Genomic DNA, 13,930 nt, shown 5'->3' on the forward strand with positions numbered 1-13,930 from the left:
CCATTTTTGACAAAGAACTAGGAGTTGGAGAGATTGGCGACCTTTCTTTGTCCTTAAGGTACAGATTTCAGAGTCATTGCATGTCCGTACATAAGCATTTTTACTTGGAAACTCTTTGTTCTATATCAGTCAATCATAAACAAATGAATAAATAGAAAATGCATATAACATCAACTTTGCTCTTTTATTTTATGCCACTTTACCTTCAGTAACAGAGTGTATGATCCATGTTTTCCATATTTAATACTATTTATTGTTCTTTTTTGATTACACAGTCCTCTATTCAGTTTTAGTAGCACTAATGAAATGTTTGTCAACATGTTATTACAGTTTACTCATACTCTTATATACTCATGTACTTCTCCCCAACAATGGATATTGAAACTTTATTTTAGAACACAGGGTGATGAAAACCCTCAAATAATGGTAAAAATATAAATTTGTATTACAGATGTAATTATAATGGAATGCAAAATGTTTCCCATTGTCATTAATCTGAATTTACCAGATTACTTTGAAAGAATGATTAACAATCATTATTTGCTGAAAGTAATTTAAGTGTAAAATACTTGAAGTCCAATGCAATCCATGACCTTTTTAGACAGTACTATCACCCAAATCATCATGATCCTTCCTGATTATCACACATCCTCATTAATGCTGTACCATAATCCATTTAAGAGTTTGAGGTTTTTTTAAACAGTTATAAACATTTTTCAACATACTTTTGCAGCCTACACATTTTGTCAGTTGTGCTAAAATACTTCTATCATGCATTATACTGCTCTCTAAAGTTGTAAAGAACATCCAAATAATTCTGTCTCGGGGATAATAGCTCCCAAGATTATTCTGTCCTGAGAAGCAGTACAAAATAAGGAGTATGTAGTAGTCCAAGCATTGCTTGACTGGAAGGCCTAGATGTTTTAGCATAAATATAGATTTATTCTAAAGCTATATGAACCTGAAATTTTCATCTCTTTTACCATATTTTCAAGAATTTGAATATGAGCAACAAAAGCAGATAATCTAAAAGTACTTGATTATGAAAATACTATTTCATATATTAGTAGATCGATACTAATGCATCATTCATTGTGCAGGAGGTTTCTCTGTTACCATACAGAAAAACGTGTATAAGCATAAGTGATATTAAAGACATAAACTTAGACTTCCAAATGGAGTTAGATTTCCAGATAGCTTACATGTAAGAGTAAGTTTATTGAAGAGTTTCGTGCTCACGATCTTCTACATGTATGCCTGCCCAGAGAAAGTAAATCCAAATTCCATTAAAGTCAATTGAAAATTCGTTGGAATTGAATTAAACAATCTTTAGATTAAAGCCTTACACTTAGTACCAGCCTGCTCTTTGTTCATATATATTTTAGGTTAATTGAACAAAAGTTAGCAACCTTTTCTCAGGACTGCATGATATTATGAATAATAGCTATGATGTATGATACTCTGTGGACTCGGGACCAAACTTTCTTCAGGCTGAACCTTTTATGGGTCAGTGTGAAGTGGGAGAACTGAATATGGGTAAATTGTTTGGCCTGCGTTTTTAAAGCTTCACCAAATTTTCAGGGAGATAAAGAGTTCTGTAAATGCAAAACATGTTTTAGGTTAATTAATAATCTATTTTTATAAATGATCTGTCTGTTGCATGCTTCATAGTTGGAATAGTACTGCCTATTAAACTGTTATAACTGAAAAAGAGGGTAATTTTTTTAGCACATAAGGTTTTCATTATCTTAAAGCTTATCTCAGTATATTAACAGCACCTACTGCATCTTCCTACAAACCTGGCTTCTCATTTAAGCTTATCCCGACTAGAGTTTCTCCCACACAGATTTTTATGGAATATCTTTGTAGGAGAAATATGTGTAAGTTTTGACAAATTTAGTGTCTTATCATGATCTGAAAATTGTTCAACAAATCAGAAAAATATCAATGTTTATTAGCACAAGTTTAGGATGCAGTCTTTTGTTAAAACAGTGAATAAACTGGATAACACAAAGTGTATTTTCCTTGTAATAGGGAATGTTTTGTGTAATTTAAAACAGGCATAGGATTATCAACGTATGTGCTCAAAGGCGACAATTAAAAATTATCTTGTGTAACTATTGATTTGTAGCTACTGAATTGTTAATGATAAAATTATTTACTTTATATAGTTTTAAAACAAAATATTTTCATATGACAAGGTAACTTATTGTTATTCTGATACTTCATTATGCAGTAGGCAGTGGTGTTGGTTCCAGCTATGAGATGCAAATTTAGTTGACAGTGCTCCTGCTGTCTGTATAAAGGTTAAAAATACACACATAATATTGTTCCTGGCACTTTTGAAAAGGTCTTCAAGTGATGATTTCAGCAATATACATATTTTCATAATTCTGCATAGAAGTGCATCATTTTACAAATTCTCACTGACCTACATTTATTGAACTTTATCAAACTATTGCATTCAGTTTGCATTTTAAACTGGCATTCTGTGGTCCTTTGACAAGATAACCATAAAATTATAATATTAACTAAAGTAAAGGGCATCTAAGAAAATCAATAATTAGTATAATTGCCTGGAGGATGCAGAAAGAGTATGAAGTTACTGTGATTTTAAGCAGTCCAGACCCAAATTCATAACATTGCTGCAACATAGGCAGTAAGCAACCTTAGCATAAAAGGAGATAACCTAAATTGATTTTACCTTCCTGACTATGTATCATCCTCCTTCCTCAAACAGAGAATATGGAAGTGAAAATGAAATTAATGGGACAATACTTTTGGTACACCAGTACATGCCACTTGATTTCACATTACATTGGTGTAGATGAGAATGGAGTATGGCCTGCTATGATAATAACATTTAACTTGATCTATTATATTTGGGAAAAAAATAAATATACATATAGACTTGCATAGGATGCAAAAATAGTTTAGAGAGCTCTGTACTTTAAAGCCAAAGTTTTAAAAGAGCATACACACTACATATTTATGTTAGCTATGTACCCTCAGACAGCTAGATCATCCTCAACCTTTTTCTGATTTTTCAAAAGAACCTGATTTACTGAGCAGAATAGAGCAGCTCTGTAAACTCCTTACTCCTCTCCACCATGGTATATACTCACTCCTATGTGTATCCTCACAGAATCCCTTGACTAAAATATTTTATCTCAAGTTGCAGTAAAACAGATGCTCAAAGAGGCAGTCAGTTATTAGTGCTATGAAGTATCCTACTTCCTAGGAGACCTACCACAAATGGGTGTTCAAAATTCTCCCTAATTTTAAATGTGAATGTTTACATCAATATATTTGACAACTTAATCATGATGCTTTCTTCAAAATCTGGAGGAATGATACTGCTTTGTCTTTGCAGTACAGTGAACATAAAACTAATACGATTCCTTAGGATGAAAAAAAAAAATAAAGCAAATGTGTAGGCACACAAAAACACCCTACAGTTTCTACTACTATAAATTCATCAGAAAGAAATTCATAACGCCTTAAAATCTCATTATTATTTGTGCATAGTAGAACATACTCTGCTCTTCTTTCCTTAATCACATACTGTACACTGCCAATGGAATTAAGTGACAAACCAGTTCAACTGTCAAGGTCCACAATGTGATCAATATACTATGTAGGAAATGTGATGAACATAGTGGTGAAGGGCATACAGTGAATGAATGCCTTGTGCAGATCAGGAGATCAGGACACAGCATGTACCAGACGATAGGAAAGAACAGACTGATGTACCCGTCTTATCCTTCCAATTTGCACTGCTGCACAGTTACTCAAGAGAGCGCAACAGCTTTTCAAAATACTGATTGCAGAGCCAGTTTATAACTAAAAAGGGAGTATTTTCCCTAATCCATTTTACAGAACTTTCTAATTAAGGTTTCAACAAAAACTCATACAGAATTTTTCCTCACATCTATTTAAAACTTATCTTTTTTGAAAATAGATAGTCTTTTCAAATTATTCAGTTTTCTGCAAACATGCAAACTTGTTGGTCCAAATGTTTTTCCCTTGTGTGTATAAATCCTTAAGCTGAATTTACTTTATACTCATTGGCAACACAAAATGCTGTGAAGTTAAAAGTATTTTTTTGTAAAAGGTCTGATTTAAACGATGATATGTTGTCAGCTTTACTATTTTGATTTAATTAAACTGTAAAACTCACCCATTATGAATATGGCATAAGGGTAACTACAACACTGAAGTTTCTGTTGTCTGAGGAACTCGATCCAAGTATACTGGTTCAACTTTATTTATGCTCAGGTCTATACTAATATAGCTAACCATAACAGGAAAAATGTTTTCACTCTATGTCTGTTTGCTATTAACCCCTTCATGGAAAATCAGCCTGACTGATTAACTGAAGCAGTGAAATTAGTATGTGGGGTTTACAGCTGATCTGGCCTGGAATGGATAATAGAGCCCTAACACAAATTATTCTGATAATAGTTTAGCAGCAGTGGTCATTTCTAGCACAGTGTCAGTGCTAGGCTGCTAAGAGAGCAGTCATGTTCTTAATTTTCCCAGCAACATATGAAAAAGGATGTCTAACCACAGCCAAATACCATTGAAAGTTTTCTAGTGAATGTCATGTGAAAGTATCTGTTATCTTTTGGCACTGCAATTCCCAGAAGACTATGTATGCTACCATCTGCGCAGCAATAACTAGAGGAAAGCACACAGCTATGTTTTGCTACAGTTAAGCTGTTCCCAGTACTAGAATGAACTCATTTAAGCTAACTGTTATCTCTCTGCTGCAGCGCAGGACAATGTAGACATATCCGTATTCCTTTTACTTTAATATATGGTACTTGGCAACATCTACAATATTCAACATTATGTGATTTAGAAAGCAAACTTGACATTATAACTTCTAAAGGTCATCAGCTAAGTTGATTTTCCTTCTCAGGGTATTATGAAACAATTTGACTGAGGTCTACTGCCTGACTCACATTTTTCACTTTCTTTCATATAAAAGTCTGCATATGTTTGCAAATAAAATGATACACTTCATTCACATTAAAAAGGTTTTTCAATGGCAAGACAGGGAGAGCTTTTATGTCTTGACCCACTACCTATACCAGAGCAGTAATGCCGAATCTCACAACTTCATGGTGATTATCACGGTACCTGATGGTTTTCTTATATTCCATACTCATAGAACAGTGTTACCACTTCAGTATCTATAATGTCATTTTTAATGAAGCATAAAACATTATGAAAGACAAAGTAAATTAGCATGTTTTTTATATAGTATATGTAATTATTTGGGGAGAAATCTGACACATTTTTAAATACTGCAGTGCTACTTGTAAGTATGTGATTTCACAGCAGTGGCTATTTACCAAACTGAAATTATCAACCAGATCCAAATTCTCAGAAGTGTTAGGAAACCTTCTCTCTTATTGTCCTGAAAACTTAGAAGTAATCAACACCCAAAAAACCAGGCATTTTTTCATACAGGACACAAGAAATCACACTCAGAATTAAAGTCTATTATCTGAAATTTGGGTTCTACCATATAAACCAGACTACATTTAATTGTAGATTTAGGCATCCAAATATTCATGCCTAAAGAGTACATCCAACATTTAGATTCTATTGTCTATAACTAAGCATAGAATTTTCTGATCTGAGTGGTAGATCCCTTCTTGAGTACCTAAGCACAATGCTAGATGGTGGTGAGGCCTCCCACCACAAAGTACACATAGGCTAACGAGTGCTGAATCATTTTGGGTGCCATAAAAGATCAAATTAGTTTGTCAGATGAGGCTGTAAAAATTTTGCAATCAACTAGTTAATTGGACAAGAAAATAATAGACTACTTGGAGAAAAGAGGTAGAAAATGTTGCTTTCTTGAAGTACTTTGTCATGTTGATTTGGTTTGAAGGTAGTAGGAACTGTGAAGTTCACTGAGGTTTAGCTTCACTGTCAAGGATAAACAACTTAATGGATTCAGGTAATTATCCCTGAAGAATTTGAAACAGTGATAACAATAAGTAAAAGTTTTGCACAGCTTAAAAAAAAAATCATGCTTACAGTATGAGGAACTATGGCTTTTAAATGGGGTACTCTTCAGTAGGATTCATAGAGATGAAGAGTCTTTTATGATACTGTAGTGAAAAGGTATATAAACCAATGCATAAGCTGATAATATATCAGAAGAAAAAAGAAGTATTATTTTTTTTAATTTCTTATGTACCACAACTGTGCTGAGTTCTGATGCTCATAGTATTTTAAAGGATGTTTGAAAGTCCATCCAAAATGGTCACAACAGTTATTTTAAGCAGAGAGACAATATCTTGCAATGATCTCCATTGTTTATATCTAGCACAAATACTAGAAGATGGCTAGATTAATGTATGGATTCTGGATATTAAAGAAGCTTTCAGTCTAGTAGAGGAGGATATAACAAGAAGCAATGGTTCAAAGATAAAATCAAACTATTTCAATGGGAAAATATGGGACATACTTTCAACACCAAAGGTAATTAACTCCTGGAGTAGAATAAAAAGGGTATTTGCTATCTTTTGGTGTTCATAAATCAAGACTTTGTTCAGGCAAAGCTTAACATGCTTTTTATAGATACTGTTATAAATTTCTTATTGATAGATATGATACTGGTAATAGATCTGCAATCAGACTAGACCATCTGATTCAGAATAACATTGTTTTGAGCACCATTAGAACAAGAAAAACACTTTTTAAAAAATTTCTCGTTACTGTTCTAGAATGTAAAAATAGATCATAATTAGTTTTTCCATTTTCTTCTCTGATGAGTACTTAAGAGAACTACCTCTTCTTAGATAACAGAAGGGTCTACTTATAATGATTTAGAAAATCCAAAAATAATTAATTGAGACTATGAATTCCTTTTTTTTTTAATCCCTTTTTTCATTTTTGACATTTTTCTATTAAAACAAACAAACAAAATTATTATAAGATATTATATACTGTTTTGTTTCCCATGCAATTCTATAATACTTCATCGGATATTATAGAATATACAAATATAAAGGTAAGGACCATAATTCTCCACCACAAAAAAATCTGAAATGTCAAAGAAAGATCAATAAACCTTCACATCCTCAGTCAAAAATCAGATCATGAACTTGCAAAAATGCAGTGCATAGATACCCTACTTCCAATAACAAAACACAAATGTGGTGTAGCTCTTTTTAAAGGGCTTCACCACTGTAGTCTTTATTCCTCCCACATAAATGGGAAATGAGAAAGGCAGTCTAGCCTCAAAAGCCTTCCATTGGGTAAGACAGTGACAAAGGACACCTTACTTATACTGGTCTTCCTTAATATTCCTGCTATCTCTTAGCTTTTTGTTAAATTGTGAGGTATACTACTTATTCAATGAAGTACATGAGCACCTAATGGCAATTTTCAAGTTGCACTCACAGATGATATCTTACATTATGATAAAAAAAGCCTGTGGTGTTAAATCAAATGGACTGGTGTACTTATTTTTTTTTTTTAAAAAAAAAGACACTTATGTCTTTTGATTTTCTTTTGTTTCTTCGGAGAATTAAAAAATAAGCTACATTCAGCCCATTATGGAAAAACTTTATGTGTAAATCAAGTATTCACTGATGTAACTGTAGCTATACTCACATATGAGTTGGAATATTTGGATAGCACAGAGCAAGCTTAGTTACATAATTGTTTGTATACAAATTGCTTATACAAATAAAAGAAATATGTAATTTTCTAATGTAACACATAAATTCATGCATTTAAATCTTATGTTTAATTATTAAACTGAAAATTGCCCACCAAAAAGAACCATCACCTTGTTTTAATGACAAAACAATGTGTTAAGTGAGTTGAGTATATGGCACATAAAATTTGTCATGCTTCTAATGGCCTAAACAGTTGAACTGACCAGTTCTCCAAAAAGGCACATGAAAAATATTTATATACTTTTTAATAAGTCTTTAGTCTTCAAGTGGTGGAGTTCTTCCTTGATAACTTAGTATAGCCTGTATATAGATGGCCTGTCATGTCTCTACAATTATATAAAACCAGAACTGCTATAATTTAATCAGTTACAACCTGAAAATTATATTTTGAAAATCAAGTTTATTAATATGTAATCTTTAGGTAATTATATTTATCCTCCTAATTTACACAATATTTATGATACTCCACATGTCCTTGAAATACGGAACAGGGACACTACTCTATGAAAAAGTCGCCTAGCTGCTGGAGTTCATAAATTTTGTTCAGCTTTGGATGAGTTCAAAGAATTGCCATGTAAGAAAAGCCTTACAGAGGGAATTTATCTGATTATGGCAGTAATAATTACCCAGCTGTTTATTGCAGATAGAGAAATAATTCATGTAGGCAATAGGCCGTGGTGGCAATGACACTCTGCATTTAGTAAATATGCAAACTGTTCACTTCTAATTAACCAAGCTAGAGGATGCCCTTATTAAATGTATAAACTAAAAGTGCCTTCCTGACAAGTGATGAATTGTTACATTGCACAAACTCTTGCCACAGAATTACTGGAGTGAACTTGGGGCTTAACTTCATTAAGAGATCTTGTGGGATAGTTAAATGAGGATGGACAGCATAACAAGACCTACCTGACAGTCAATGATATGTTAGAGCTTAATGAAACTGTACCTCTTCCCCTTTTCTACTTATTTTACAGTGAAGATCTTACTTCAGCCAAAATACAAGACTGTAACATCTGTCTATATAAAGACAATAAAAAATGATAAGAGTAGTCAGCCTTTGTCCACAGAAAATGTTTTATGAACTGTCAGTAATTCTAATAGACCTATTTCAAAATAAAAAACCTATCCAGACATTACAATGTCTTCAAGGCTCCCAGGTATAAAACTACTGTTATTCTACAATACTATGTTGTCACACCTGTTTTATTCTACCTTCACCAAAAGTAATCAGCTACAACACCGACTATTTGGTCCAATGAGTGAATGTAAGGATCTCAAATTTCTCTCTACGCAATCAGATTAAAAATTTTCATTTGGATACAATTGAAATAAAGCTTAATGTTTAATATGTTACTCCTGATGGTTTGCTTAATGTTGTACAAAAATACATGAGAAAATATAGCCCTCATATTTTTAAAGACTACAGTCTAACCCGTTATTTATGTTATTCATGTTCTCTGAAACACTTGATCTATATTACACAGAACCAGGTAAAAACATGGTAAGACTGCTTTTGTCACTTGCTCAAGAGAGACAGGAATAGAACAAGGCACTGAGCTATGTCTAGCTGAATCTGCCTTGGAAATTCAGTTTACTGTGTAATCCTAATGGTTCCTACCTTAACCTCACTGCATTCAGAAAGCACTTTCCTATAGAAATAGAACAGGGTATTGCCTGCTCCACAGCTTTAGCCAGTTCATTTCAATTGAATGATCAAACTTTTAAAAGAATCATAGAATGGTTTGGGTTGGAAGGGACCTTAAAGATCATCTAGTTCCAATCCCTCTGCCATCAGCAGGGACACCTTCCACTACACCAGGTTGCTCAAAGCTTCATCCAGCCTGGCCTTAAACACTTCCAGGGAGGGGGCATCCATAACTTCCTTGGGCAACCTGTTCCAGTGTCTGACCACCCTCACAGTGAAGAACTTCTTCCTAATATCTAATCTAAACCTACTATCTTTCAGCTTAAAGCCATTTCCCCTTGTTTTGTCATTGACTGCCCTTATAAAAAGTCCTTCCCCAGCTTTCTTGTAGGTCTCCAAAAAAGACAAAAAGTCCACCTAAAATGTCTTGTTTTGCAAAATGCACTGTTAAAAGGTTATAGTTTTATAAGCATATATGTTGTATAAAAGCATAAATGTAAAGGAAACTGTGTTAATATGTATAAATGTAGGCAAAGACAAGACCTAAAAATGGACTGACTTGTCAAAGAGGTTTTTTATGCTCAGAATCTGTGAAGAAATTGGGAATTAACAACACATTTAAGAAGGAACAACCGTCACAAAATACATGACTGTAGAGAATCTTTTAACCAGTTGTGAGTCTCTTTAATATGTATTATTTTAAAGGTTTTCTCTGGTCTAACTCCCACTTAAGTTAATATGAGCATCTTAATATTGTTCAATGGGAACAGAGAAGAATCAAATAACTCATTTTTTATATCTTACTTATCCAAACAACATTAGGTTTGTAGCTATGGAAGTACTCTGGGATCCTCAGTGGAGGTCTATCACTCATGCCTAAAATCCTCTGGAAAAGGCATAGATGTCTCAAATTATGTGCCCTACCACTCAAAATAAATATTTCATTAAAAGAAGGCATATTTGGCACTTGTCTCTTATTTCTGTGGTTCCCAAAGAAAGCTGACAGGACAAGTTTACATTCAGAAAATTATAATTACAGGTAAATAAGCTAAAAAGCATAATGTATTTCCTCTAGATATCTTTGAAGACAAGGAAAAGAAGGCGGATTGAAGATAAATTAGTTAATTAAACATCAAGTGAAAGATAACATTACAAAAATGAGTTTTTTATTATTGCAAGAATTTCAAGGAGCTGTCTGAAAGGCTTTGTCACTAATTGAAAATAGACTACAGAATCAATTGCTTCTACAGTCAATGAGGAGGAACATTTTAATTGAATTATAAGACAATATATACATTCTTCAAAACACCGACACTTGTGAAAATGGCCAGCACCTGGACTTATCTTTACCAGGAAGGAACAGACAGATGGAGGCTGGGCAAGTTCTCCTCATATTACTATGACAACAGATGATTTATTTCAAGTGCAATTCGTGGAAAATAGCAATACCTCAAAAGTTTTAAGGAGCGAAGTGCTTGTCATGTTAAGAGTAAATAGACCTCAGAAATGCTCTAGTAATCAAGAATTAGATATTCTTACTTTTTTCAGTATTACATGCTCAGGCATATTTGCAGAAAATCTAAACATTGGATTAGATTACCAGCAACATGTAACAGTACTGTATTTCACTGTTCATTAAGATTATAAAAAATTAGACTGCATAAAGGATTTGTGAATATACATATTGCTAAAGAAGTGATTCTTGTCACTTTGCATTATCTATTTCCCTGACATTTCTCCAAGACCAAAAGCTTTAATGATGGCTGTAATACTAAATCTGCTGATAGAACAGCTAGTCAAACTTGGGCCAGAGTCACACTCTTCAGGGCCACTCTCAAGGCTTTTCACTACTAAAGCCAACAACGATGGAAAGGGGAATTTGATGTCAATTCTCTAGATGTGCAAAATACACGATTTATAATCATAACAGTGTTTACATACACTATGATGCTTGCTAAAGCTAGACTAAGGTCTTAGTTTACTACCTTTAAGTCAGTGTTTATTCAATTGCCAAGAAAGCTAAACTACCTGCCTTGATTACACAGGAACACAAATGCCAGTACTTTGACACTGCATTGTTAGTTTTCTGACACTGCTATCTTGCTGAGTTCTGTGCCTAGGGAAAAATTTAAATGGTGCCATTCATCAGTAAATAGAGCACTACATCCCAAAATCTTATCTCTGGTTGCACACCTGACATATAGCAAAGTTGCTTTACTGTAGTTTGAAGGCCAGTGTGTAGATAACCTTAGTCAGAGAACTGCAAGTTAATCACACAGTTGGGCAACTGACATCATCCATAAATTCTTCTGATATAATGGCACCAGCATGCTAATTTATGTGAAGTGATGTCCATTTGCTTATCATGGATTGGAAACTGTTTCACATAAAACAAAATTCTAATGTATCATATGGAGTTATAGTCTATGCTAATTGCTTTTGGCATATTTCCCCTTGTAACCATTTTCCCAGTTCTTAGACATGTTATATGCAGCTTTAAGAATGTTTCAAAACAAGATATTTTCCCTTAAAATTAAATACACTAACTTCACTGAGAAGTAATGGAATTTATTTTAAATGCATGCATTTACATATGCAACTACCCAACTAAGCCATATTCAGAAAAAATACAGTATGCATTGGTATTTATTTAAATACAAATAGATACTATAGATGAAGACTAAAATCTAAATACCAAAATTTTGTAAAATAAATATTTAAGAATGTTTCCTACTTGGTTGGTTTAGAACTTCCTAAATCTTGTAGGAAAAACAAAATTCAGAACTAATGAACCTATTTCACCATTACACTGAAGCTAAACTATACAAATTTCAAGAAAAATCTGAGTATGTCCTTATGTAGAGAGAGTTCAGGATTCAAATTTGCTCTTTTGACATCTGTCAAGGGATTCTTTGAATCACTTCTCAACTTAACTATTAGGGACTCTACTGGGGACACCAGCAGTCATCACACCTGTTGGTTCTGTAGCAGTGGGGAGTAATGGGAATGCTGGAGGAAAATCTACCCACTATTCAGCTAAAGCTGACAGCTATCTTCAGTTCATACAAAACCAGTGCCTTATATTATGATAAGCAGTTTGTTAAGTGAGTGCAAACTCACACATAATATGACTATTATTATTTAATTGTATTCTAAGTCAATTTCTGTTAAATCAATTTCTGTTAAACTTAATTACATCCCTCTATGGCTTTAAACTGGGGCAGCTTCTATTAAGTTTATTTTCTCCTGAGGTTTTCACAGTAAAGGCAAATGATAAAGGTCTGGCAACTAAATGAGGGCAGCTATTAAATAAGGATGGGTTGTGTTAAAGCTGAATGGTAAAGATGTGGCTACTGGTTGAGAAAACCCCTTAGTAAGGTAAGTGTATTGTATTTTGAAAAGGGCTTGAAGGAGGAGAGAGAAGGAAACAAACTTTGTTCATTAACTCTTGTAAGATACTCTTATAAGAAGCTAATAATGTCCAAAGTTTCTTGGCAACTTCCTCTGAAGTTTCTCTTAGAAACAAGTGAGTAGTAATTTGATACAGGCTCCTCCTTAATGAAAGAGGAGAAAATTAAGCACAACCTCTGGTTCTGGAGGCAAAGAGCTAAAAATGCATCTCAGAAGGACTTGAAATGTGATTTCAGGTAGCTGTTGATAAATAAAAATTCTGTCAGCATTATTCTAGAAGATAAGACTGAGAACCATATATCGTAGTTCAGTTTAGAATTACATCATAATTCCAGAAAGAATACAGATTAAACAAACTTTTGAAATTATAAACTATTAACATGCATTTTGTTGGGTTTTTGTTTGTGGTTGTTTTTTTCTTTTGGGGTGAGGGTGGTGGGGGAGGTGGTGTGAGAGGTTATACCACTCTGGAGTTCTTAAAATCCATCTGGTTTACTGTGGTTCTATTGTTATTCGTGGAGAAACGTGGTTCTTTGCTAGCACTGACACTACACTAATGCATATATTCTGATGAACATAGCGGTAAGACAAATAAGAAAAAAAAAAGTATTACTTCATGTATAACGTTGTTTTGTGAAACACTCAGAGCCAGCCTAATCTAAGTGCACAAGTGTATTAGTGGCTCTGTCCACCAACATGTAAATTTCCATAATGCTCATGTTGGAATAAAACACGGCCATTTCATAAATACACTCCTTCAATTTCAGACAGTTCTTGGTGTTTGTTACAATGAACAATTACAATAATTTTATATGCACAAAAATGTTTATGAACAATGAGATTATACTCTTCCACATTTGATGTGATGCCTGATTAAAATATCTCTCCTCCACCTTGTTCAGTATTCCTCATAAGAAACACAGTAGGCCACATTGGGGCCAAAGTGATTGGCAGCAGCTTAGCCCAATGACAGGAAAAATCTGTTTGGCTGAGGGCCTACACATGATCTTCACTAAACATCTGTTAGATTTCATAACAAGAATGTTAAAGATAATATACATACTACTTTTCAAATGTACCCCAGTAAAGAGATTACTGCAGTGATTCCTGGTTACACTTGAGAACTGATGCATTTTTTAAACTGAAATTATATATTCCATTTGAC

At 33.6% G+C, this 13,930-nt stretch overlaps 1 protein-coding gene across 1 annotated transcript in view; it reads right to left on the reverse strand.

Moving 5' to 3' along the window:
* Positions 1-13,930, reverse strand: part of SPATA17 (spermatogenesis associated 17) — a gene marked incomplete at its 5' end in the record, with an annotated part of 84,922 nt that overhangs the window by 56,998 nt on the left and 13,994 nt on the right. The gene's annotated exons all lie outside the window — the stretch shown is intronic.

Source organism: Antrostomus carolinensis, unplaced genomic scaffold (genome assembly GCF_000700745.2).
Source record: "Antrostomus carolinensis isolate BGI_N321 unplaced genomic scaffold, ASM70074v2 scaffold21452, whole genome shotgun sequence".
In the NCBI taxonomy this organism is placed as follows: domain Eukaryota; kingdom Metazoa; phylum Chordata; class Aves; order Caprimulgiformes; family Caprimulgidae; genus Antrostomus; species Antrostomus carolinensis.